The following is a 9559-nucleotide window of genomic DNA, read 5'->3' as shown; positions in this document are numbered from 1 at the left end:
GGTGGGCGCCGCCCGGCGGAGAAAGCGGAGGCGGCCGCGTGTCTGGGGCGGGGTCCGGGAGCAGCCCGCCCACTGAGGTGGGGACAGGCCCACGCTGCAAGCCCCCTGGGCACCGCCCTGCTCTGCAGAGCAGCGGCGGAGAGGCCGCCCTGCCGGGCGCTGGAATCCTGGCCGCCGAAGCTGTCGGCGTGTTCTTTTTGGGTAAGCAGAATACATGTGGTGGAGGATATCTTCAAGTCAGTTTTCCAGGAGGCAAGCAGCAAAGTAAAAATAGAGTAAAGCAACAATAGAATAAGTACTGAAGCATTCTGGACCGATCCTCCCCAAAGGAATCTTTCCTAGCTGCTCCGTGAGACTGTCAGAAAGGGACCCAAGGAGATCACCGGGGTCCTGCGGGGGAGCTGGCCACTGGTGGCTGCATGGGCAGAGGTGCAGCTGCAGGCTAGCTGCCCGACCTATATCTGCATGGATTTACGCTGAAGGGCTGTCTTCTGGGCTCAGAGCAGGGTGAGTGGCTGGGCCGGTGTAGAGGTGGAGGGTGATGGCGACTGGTTGGTCAGGGGCCTCCATTACTAGGGTGATTCAGGAGTCCCCCTTGGCTTTGAGGCTTGGAAGAAGGGAGTGTGGCTCAGCTGCGCCAATGGAAGTTCAGGGCCAATAAGTGATAGTGAGGAGGGATGATAACGGGGGAGAATTGCCCTTTGTGCTTCAACAGTCTGGATTTCCTCCCCAGGACATCGCCTGAGTTGCCCAAATGATTTGTGGTTGGGTGGGATAGAGTGGCGGGCGACAGGGGTTATCCATGGGAGAGGGCGTGGGTGGTGGGTGAGGGGGGCAGGAGGGAGACAGCAACCCGATTCATACGCACACTCGTAGCTTCCGCCCTGTGTCGAGCTGCTGGCCGGAAGGACCTGGGAGGTAGATGGTGGTGGGCGTCCTCGTGACCCTACTGCTTAGTGGTGGGTGCGCAGGATGGGCGCGCGTGCTGCGCTCCAGATATTACATTCTTACGGTTCGGGTCACTGGTGATAGAGTGGAGAGAGGGCGGTCAATTCCTGTGCCGATGCGGCTTGCATGCTGGCCGGCCACCCGCCGCATGAAGGACGGGCTGGAGTGCCCCAACTGCTCGCAGGTGGTGGCCTAGGGACCTCTCAGGTCCAGGGGTCATGCTAGGTGTGGGTGGCTGCGGGTAGTGGGGCGGGCGCTGGGCAGGGAGAGGTCTTGGCCGCGCCCAACAGGATGTGCGCTATTGTGTTCTGTCCTGTGCCGGGCCTGAAGGCGCCCCTCTCTCTCTGCCTACCTGGCACCCCTCTCCTGGGGGTCTGTGCCCGTCCATGTTCAGAAGGAAGGAAGGGGGGGCGGGCGTGGCAATCTCGGGCAGGCAGGGTATGGGCTAGAGAAACCAATCTCATACCGTTAAGAAGCAGCTCAGATCGAAAGTGGAGAAAGAGGAAAGAGGAGAAGAGGGGAGGAGGAGAGAGAGGAGATGAGGGACGGAGACGGGGGAGGGGAGGGGAGCGGTGGGGGTCAGGCATGGGGTGCGCTGGCCTTTGGGGGACTCAGGCGGGCGGGAGGCAGGGGTGAGTCGAGGGACGTAATTCCACAACTTTAACTCCGGCAGTCACTGTGGGGCAGGAAGGGGGAGGCGGAGAGAAGAGACGGGAGGTCGAAAGGAAGGAGAATGAGAGGGCGCGTCTGAGCGGCTGCCCACGGGACGAGGGCTGGGCAGCCCTGGAATAGGGACGAGTGCGGGTGGTGGGCATCCTGGATGGGACGTGGTGGCAGGGGTTGGCATTACCTGGCATGGGGCCAGGCTGGCAGGCGGCAACCTTGATGGAGGCTCTTGGGGGGTGGGTGACTCCAAGGGCTGGAGGATAAATAACGTGAGAGAGAGTACGAGCGGGGAGTCCTGGTCTAGGGCCCAGCAATGGCCCAGCGCGCCGTAGCCAGCATGTGAGAGGTGGTGGCCCTGTGAAAGGAAGGTAGGGGAGCAGGGGTGCTGTGGGTCATGCGACTGAGGGGCGGATGGGCCCACGCCCGCGCGCTCCGACGCGCGCTGCCCGCGCGCCGCGCCCGCCGCCCGGGAGAGGCTGGGAGCAAGAGTGGAGCGCCCCCCTGCCTGGCAGCCAACCTCGAGGCGGTGAAAAAATATGCCTGGCTGTTGTGTGCAGACGGCGTTGATGGGGGCTGTCTGTGGCACTTTTATCTCGCCGATGGGCGTAAAGTGTGTCCACGTTCCAGGCCTTGAGCGACCGCTCGCGCACGGCAGGGCCAGAGCATGTGGGGCGGCCTGGGACGAAGGCCAGTGCGCAGCAGCAGTCCTTGTCGTGGCTCGTGGGGATTTGCTAGGAAGGAGCGAGCCAGTAAGGTGGGGAGTGGGGTACCCTAGTCCCAGGAGTCGCTAGAAGTCCCGCCTGCGGGAGGCGGGGGGCAGGCAGCATTCTCAGAGGCCCAGGAGCCTAGGCTGCTGCAGGTTCCGAGATGGGTCTTTCAGCCCCTCTTCCGGGCTCAAACCTGAAGGCCTCCGCAGCCACTGATAGACAGGCCCCGAGACCCTCAGAAGGGTCGGATTAGAAAAGGGGTAACTGGTCAAGACGGGCTGAGAGCAGTCTCTTCCTTAGAAGGTGGTGCCTGAGAGGTAGGTGGGGCTCTGGATGAGGTTCTAGGTCTGATACAGGAGATAGAGGATTGTATAGACTCAGCAGGTGTGGGGGCTCTGGCTCTGAGGTGCAAAGGGCCCCGAAGCCCTCCCCAGGGCCAGGCGCTCTCCCGCCCCCTCAACACTGGCTTCACGAGGCTCCTGGTGCTCCCAGTCCACTTCTTGACAGCGTTGTCGCGGGAAGCCCACTGAGCAGGACATTCCCCCTGAAGCCAATGCATGCGATGCCGTCGTATTGCGGGGGCTCATAAGTAGTGGTGGGGCGGCGAATGGTGCCTGTCACGCCGCTCGGCCCAGCTCGTTACATTGGCAAGAGAAGGCTTGGAGGGAAGTCGCGGCGTCCACGCACCGCCTCGCCTCCAGGGGGCCAGCTTGGTGTGCCGCCTGGGCAGGTGAGTGGGTGAGAGGGTGGCTTCCGGGGGATGGGACGATAGGAGGGAGACTAGACTCACGCATGGAGGTCTGGGGGTTGAAGTTTCCTATTATAGGGTCCTTTTATTTTAATATAGTAATAATATTCAGGTACTACTTGCACTTGAAAATTCGTCATAGCCTCTTAACTATCCCTTTTATCTTCTGGCTCTCAGCTCTGATTTGAATTGTTTGCAGCTGCGCAAGACTCACAGGAGCAAAGAACGTCAGTGCAGGCTAAGCGCTCTTGTGTTCCTCTAGGCCGAGTCAGTCACCTCGCATGCGGGCCGCCCTGCGGGTTGTTCCATCATTTACAAAATCGCCCGGCGACTGCCTCATGTGTTCCCCTCCTGCAGCGACCTTCGCTCCTGGGAGGATTGTTCAGTATAAAGCCCAGGAGTCATTTGTCATTGAGTCCGCAGCGGAGGGGAGGCCAAGTGGGAGAGCAGAAGAGGCCCATCCTCGAACCGGGCTTCGAAAGGTAAGGCGCGTCTCGGTACCTTAACGTAGTGGTCCTTGAGGCCAGTCACCACCAGGTCATGGCTGCTGGCAGGTCTGGGTGACCGTCAGGCACATCACAGGCCAAATGTGGGCCAGTCAGCTGCCGACGGGCTGGGGCTGCTGAGGGGCTGGCAGGATGCCGAGCTTGGGGGATGCAAGCGGGGGACCCTGCGGGTGGGAAAGGGGTACGGCTACCGGCGTGAACGTATGCTGGCCAGGGTCCTGGGGCTGGGGGAGCAGTGAGGTCCTGCCACCCGGGAGGTACCTGCCCGCCACCTGGGCCCTCTCCGGGCTCTCACCATGCTGTGCTCCCGAGAGCTGACGGAGTATTCCCCGAGGGCGTCTATAAGTGAATCTGCTGGCCTGCATGGGGGCTATTGGAGGGCGATGATTCTGGTTGATCCTGGTGGCGTCTCCTCTGCCCGCTGGACACGCGCGCGGGGTGGATGCGCCAGAACGGCGTCCCCGAGACCCACCTGGCAGAAGGAGCTGCTTTGCAAAGTAGGGGAGAGAGGCGATGAGTCGGGGGTATGCGCCCGCCTGACGGGCGTTGCCCTGGCTGCCCACGCCCAGCCCCAACAGCCTTGGCGGGATGGTTCCTTGGAGGTGTTTTGGGGAGACTCTAGTGAGCGTGTTCATTCCTGGAGCAGCACTTATGCCGAGTCTCGAACTGTCCCACACACTTGATGGTAGGAGGCGGACACGGAAGAACATCGAGAGCCCGATTAGTGCTGCAAGTACGTTTGATCGGAGCGCGGATGTGTGGTGGGTGGACCTTCAGTAGCGCTGGTCTCACTGCGCGCAGTCTTGGTTACCAGGTTGCCACATCTTATGTGATCTAAAGAAGCGGGAACCGCAGTACATCGGGTAATGCCCAGCACCGGAGGGAAGGATCCGCGTCGCTGTTATTAAGGCTGGGCAGATGGTGTCAGAGACACCCCAGGGAGAGCGCGTGTCCCGGTCTGCGGGCCAACACGGCTCCAGTTGCCTGCTCTGACAGGGGCCGCAGCGGGGCACTGCGGAGGGCGGGCCTCAGCAAAAGCTCGCCACGTGCCCACCACTGGCCAGTGAGCCAGCAGGGGCAGTTTGGTTTGTAATCTATTACATTTTCTTATAGCATGTAACCTCGTCGGATAAGTGAAAAGCCGCTGGGCCCAGTTGCCTTTCGGGGCACTAGACTCGCAGCTCTCTTCCTGTCATGCAGGTCTGGGGGTTATAAGCAACAGCTGCTTGTCATGGCAGCCTCTTCTAGTTGCTGGGGACTGTCACCATTGGGAAATGCGGGCCCCAAGTGGCCGGGGCAGGTGTGGAGGAGGGTGCAGAGGCTGTGAATGTGACACGCTCCGGGCGTTTCAAGGGCATATGGTGGAGCCCCAGGCAGCGAGGAGGAGGCCTGGGTGGTGTTGTGTGGTTTGGTTGTTGATATCTTGGGTTTTTACTGGGGTTTAGGCTTTACTGATGGACTTATTTGATTTTGTATTTTTTTGTGCTCTCGGATGGCTCTCGACATGGTCACGGTTCTCAGGTATCTCTTGGCTGCTGGGGGGCGGTGTGTGTTCTGTTTTGGGTCTGTTGAGATGCTAGGCAGTGATGAGACCCTGAGCCCCGGGGCCGCTGGGTGGTTCCCAGGCGCGCGGCTGGTGACCGTCTAGGTGAAGTGCAGGCTTGATCCGTGGTCCGATTCTCATGGGCACGATATGGCTTTGGTGGTGCCTTCAGCGTTGTCATTGAAGACGCACTGCACCCGTCCTGTCTGCTTGCCCTTTGCGTACCTGTGGTGTAGTGTGAGTGCCCTGGGTTGTGCGGCGCTGGGTTATATGATGGTAGAGTAGTTATGTAGATGTGGTTGGGTGGTGCCTGTCTGTGGCTGCAGCTCGATGATGGTGTTTTGGTGTCTGAGGGCGCTCCTGTGTGTTGATGGCTGCGCAGTGCTCTGTGGGTTTCGTTCTCAGTGGTCGCCCCGTGAGTCCTGTAGGTCCACGATATCATGGACTTGTGGTTGCAGGTTGTTGTCTTCTCAGTCCGCTCGTGTGCGAGATATACACCCCCGGGGAGCCAGATTTGTCAGCTGGGCTTGGCCAGGGTATTGTTGCAACGCGTTTGGGGCCCGTGGGCCCGGCGGGTGAGCCCCTGCGACCTGCCTGACCCATGAACCCGGGAGGCCACAGACATTCCATGGCCTGTGAGTGGGCTCCGTCACCACCTCGATGGTGATCCGAGAGAGGTGGGGTGTGCAGACGGGGGCACAGGCTGGTCTGGCTCCTTTTGCAGGATATGGACATGTGGCAGGGTGTGTGCGCAGCGAGACGGCACTGTATTTTCTGATTCTCCACCGCGCAACCTTACACCAGCCGCGCGCCACAGGGGTCTCCTCGCTCGTGGGCCTCCCGTCCATGGCCCCCACTCCCTGAGCCCCACGCGGGCCACACAGAAGCAGCTCGGAAGACCGTCCAGCAGGAAGGGGCTCAGCCCCCACCCCGGCTCGTCCCCCCCAGCCTAGCAGTGCCCAGGGCCTTCCCGCCCCGAGGGGCCAGCAGTGAGGCCGAGTCTGCTGAGCTGCTCTTTCCTGGGGGCTGGGCCCCCGCTCCTGAGATGCTCCTTTTCTTTCTCCTTTTCCGTGCATTTTTCTAACGCTGACCTGGCCTTGTGCTTCCTGGCCTCAGTCTAGGGGGCCGGGAGCCCCAGCTCTGTCCAGAGAACACAGTGACCTTTGGGTCTTCAGGAGGTGGCCCTCGGCACCCCTCCCCACGCGGTCAGGGCCCGGCACTCGGGGAGGAGGGAAGGACAGGGCCTCACCCTGCTGCACAGAGCTGCCCCCCAGCTGAGAAAGCCGTCCCACTGTGAGCGGCCCCGGCTGGACTCGGGGCAGACGTCGGGGAGCAGTCGTGCAGAGCTGGGGCAGTGCCTTCAGGATTGGAAGCCCCTCCTGCTGGCACCCCCCCGGGGCACTGGGAGCCCCATCCGCCACTGAGAAGTGGACACTGAGAAGCCGCCCCTCCGTCTACCCCCGGCCCCACCCCTCTGTCTACCCGCTCAACAGAAAGCTCAAACTTGTGACCTGTACCCGAGAATATGCATGACTGTTTACAGACTGTAGAAATACAAAAGACTGGCTGCCCTCGCCTGGGGCCTGGACTGTGGCTGCAAGCCTGTCCTTGCTCGAGGGGGGCCCATTAGAGGTGCTCGGCGTCCCTGCCTGCCTATGTCCTGCTGTTGCCGACGAGTCCGCTACCTCATGGCGGGCTGGCTCTGCAGTCCTGGCGGGAAGCCCTGACTCTGGGGTTTTGGGAGCAGGAGGCCCCATGCCCCTCCCTGCACAAGCTTTCTAGGTGTGGAAGCACAAAGCGGTTGAGATGAGAGCACAGGCAGGGCTGGCGGCTGGCGACCTGGGCAAGCCTGCCAGGAGGTTGCGCCCCGGGGGGTGCCGAAAAGGCCCGCTCCCACGGGGCTCAGGCACAGCCTGTCCCCCTCCCAGGGCTCATCCTGCACGGCTGCCCCTCTGAGCCATCCCAAGGCTTGAGGCTGGCCCTGCAGGCAGGCCGCGTCGGAGGGCTGGGGCCCGGAGTGGCACCCTCTTTCCCCCCATGTCCTGAATCTTTGAATGCCTGACCCCAGCCCTCCTGACGAGCTTGGATCCCCCTGCCCCCCGCCCCGGGCCGAGCCCTGGAACAGCTTTAGCAGCTGGTCGGTGAGCTCCCTGAACGGGCCGTCTTTTGGCCTTCTCAGTCCGGTCCTGGGCCCAGACCTCGGCTTTCAGCATCCCCAGGCCAGCGTCTCTTCTGTCAGTGGGGCTGGCTCCTCTGAGGCGGCCAGAAGCCCCCAGGCACACCTGGCGTCACGTGCAGAGCTTGCCGGGGGAGGGAGGCTGAGAGCCGAGGCTGGCTCGCCCCGAGCCTCTGAGGTGGTCAGGGAGCCACCATTTGCGAAGGGCCGCCTGTGGGTCGGGGTGGGGAAGGGAGAGGTCTGGCCCTGCTGCCTGCCCGGGAATTGAAAGCACAAAGCGCTGGAGGGGCCTCCTTGTGCCGCCCAGCGGGGGAGGCGCCCCAGGCGGCTGCTGTGAAGTCAGGGATTCCTGGCCTCTCCTGCCCTTCGCGGGGGCGGGGGAGGGGGGGGTGCCCAGGCTGCCGGCATCCTCTGAATTGGTCTGGGCCGGGTGCGGGCACACCCCCTGGTCTTTGAGCCTCGCCTCACCCACAGTGCCAGAGCCTAGAGCTCCTTCCCACCAAAGTGGCCCAAAGCCAGCTCCTCGGTCCCTTTGCACCACCCTGCCCCCAGCAAAGGAGACAATGCCGAGCTCAGCTGGGCATGGCCTCCGGGCCGGGCTCAGGAGCCAGGGCTTGGCCGGTTCTCCCCGGAGCCCTCCTCCTCTGCCTTCTGATGCACAGGCACAGAGCCCACAGTAAAGTTCTCACTTCTGAAGCATCTTTGCTCTCCTCCTCCACCACCCCCGGGGCTCAGAGGGCGCTCCGGCCCCCACAGCTCCCTGGTCCAGCCCTCTGAACACCTGTCCTGAGGGCCCTGCGGGGAGCTGAGGGTCAGAGAAGACCCCTGCCCTGCCCACCAGCTCTTTTCTAGCCATCCCTTGCCGGGGCGCAGGGCTGTGTTTGGCTCAGCTCCTCCGCTGGGTGGTCGCACAGGTGTATGTATGTTTTGTATGCTGGCCAATGACTGTACATAGTGTATGAAAGTTATTTAAGCTCATGCTGTACATTTCTGTTCCCAGACAGGATGTGAGTGTTCGAAGAAGCTGTCGTGAATAAAACTTGAGTGGCCATTGTCCGTGATGTAACACTGAGGGCCGCGGCCATTGAGCGGGTGGTCATTCTCCAGCTTAGCGGGGCCCAGCATGAGGGTCACCGCAAATGTGGTGGTCTGAGGGCCCACCAAGGGAGCTGTACCCCCTCCCCAAGCCTCCCTGGACCCCCTCCTGGGACGGGCGTGGAGCTGGAGCAGGGCCGTGCGCTTCTGAACAGTGCCTGCTCCATTCCTGACACTGTTCCCAGCATCGTCCGTCAGACAGTCACGACCTGTGTGATGGGCGCTGTTGGCGCTTTCTGAAGCGAGAAGAGTCTCAGAGAGGAAGTGGCTTCCCGGCGTCCTCCTCTGAGGAGCCCGCAGGGCTGGCCCTCATCCTGTCCCTGGGGTGGAAGGTGACCCCACACTCGGACGGAACGAGGATGAGACAAACGGTCAGGTTCGAGAACGGCTCCCTCGGGCTTGATGTTGGCCTCCAGATCAGGGCTTCTAAGTCTTGTCTTCCCTTTTCTTCCCTCGACTACCTTAAAGCGCCTCTGTGTAGGCACACTTACGCTCAGCCGTGTCTGACTCTGCAACCCCATGGACTGCAGCCCGCCAGGCTCCTCTGTCCATGGGGATTCTCCAGGCAAGAATACTGGAATGGGTTGTCATTTCCTTCTCCAGGAGATCTTCTGACCCGGGGGTCAAATCCAAGTATCTTGCATCTCCTGCATTGGCAAGCAGATTCTTAACCACCGAGCCACCGGGCTCTGCCTCTAAGTCCCATTCAGTTAGTTCAGTCACTCGGTCGTGTCTGACTCTTGGCGACCCCATGGGCTGCAGCACGCCAGGCCTCCCTGTCCATCACCAACTCCCAGAGTTCACTCACTCATGTCCATCCAGTCGGTGATGCCATCCAACCATCTCATCCTCTGTCATCCTCTTCTCCTCCCAACTTCAATCTTTCCCAGCCTCAGGGTCTTTTCAAATGAGTCACTTCTCCGCATCAGGCGGCCAAAATATTGGAGTTTCAGCTTTAGCATCAGTCCTGCCAATGAATATTCAGGACTGATTTCCTTTAGGATGGACTGGTTGGATCTCCTTGCAGTCCATGGGACTCTCAAGAGTCTTCTCCAACACCACAGTTCAAAAGCATCAATTCTTCAGCACTCAGCTTTCTTTACAGTCCAACTCTCACATCCATACATGTCTACTGGAAAAATCATAGCTTTGACTAGACAACCTTCGTTG

Source organism: Capra hircus, chromosome 16 (assembly GCF_001704415.2).
Source record: "Capra hircus breed San Clemente chromosome 16, ASM170441v1, whole genome shotgun sequence".
Lineage (NCBI taxonomy): Eukaryota > Metazoa > Chordata > Mammalia > Artiodactyla > Bovidae > Capra > Capra hircus.
Note: the sequence above shows the minus strand (reverse complement) of the source record.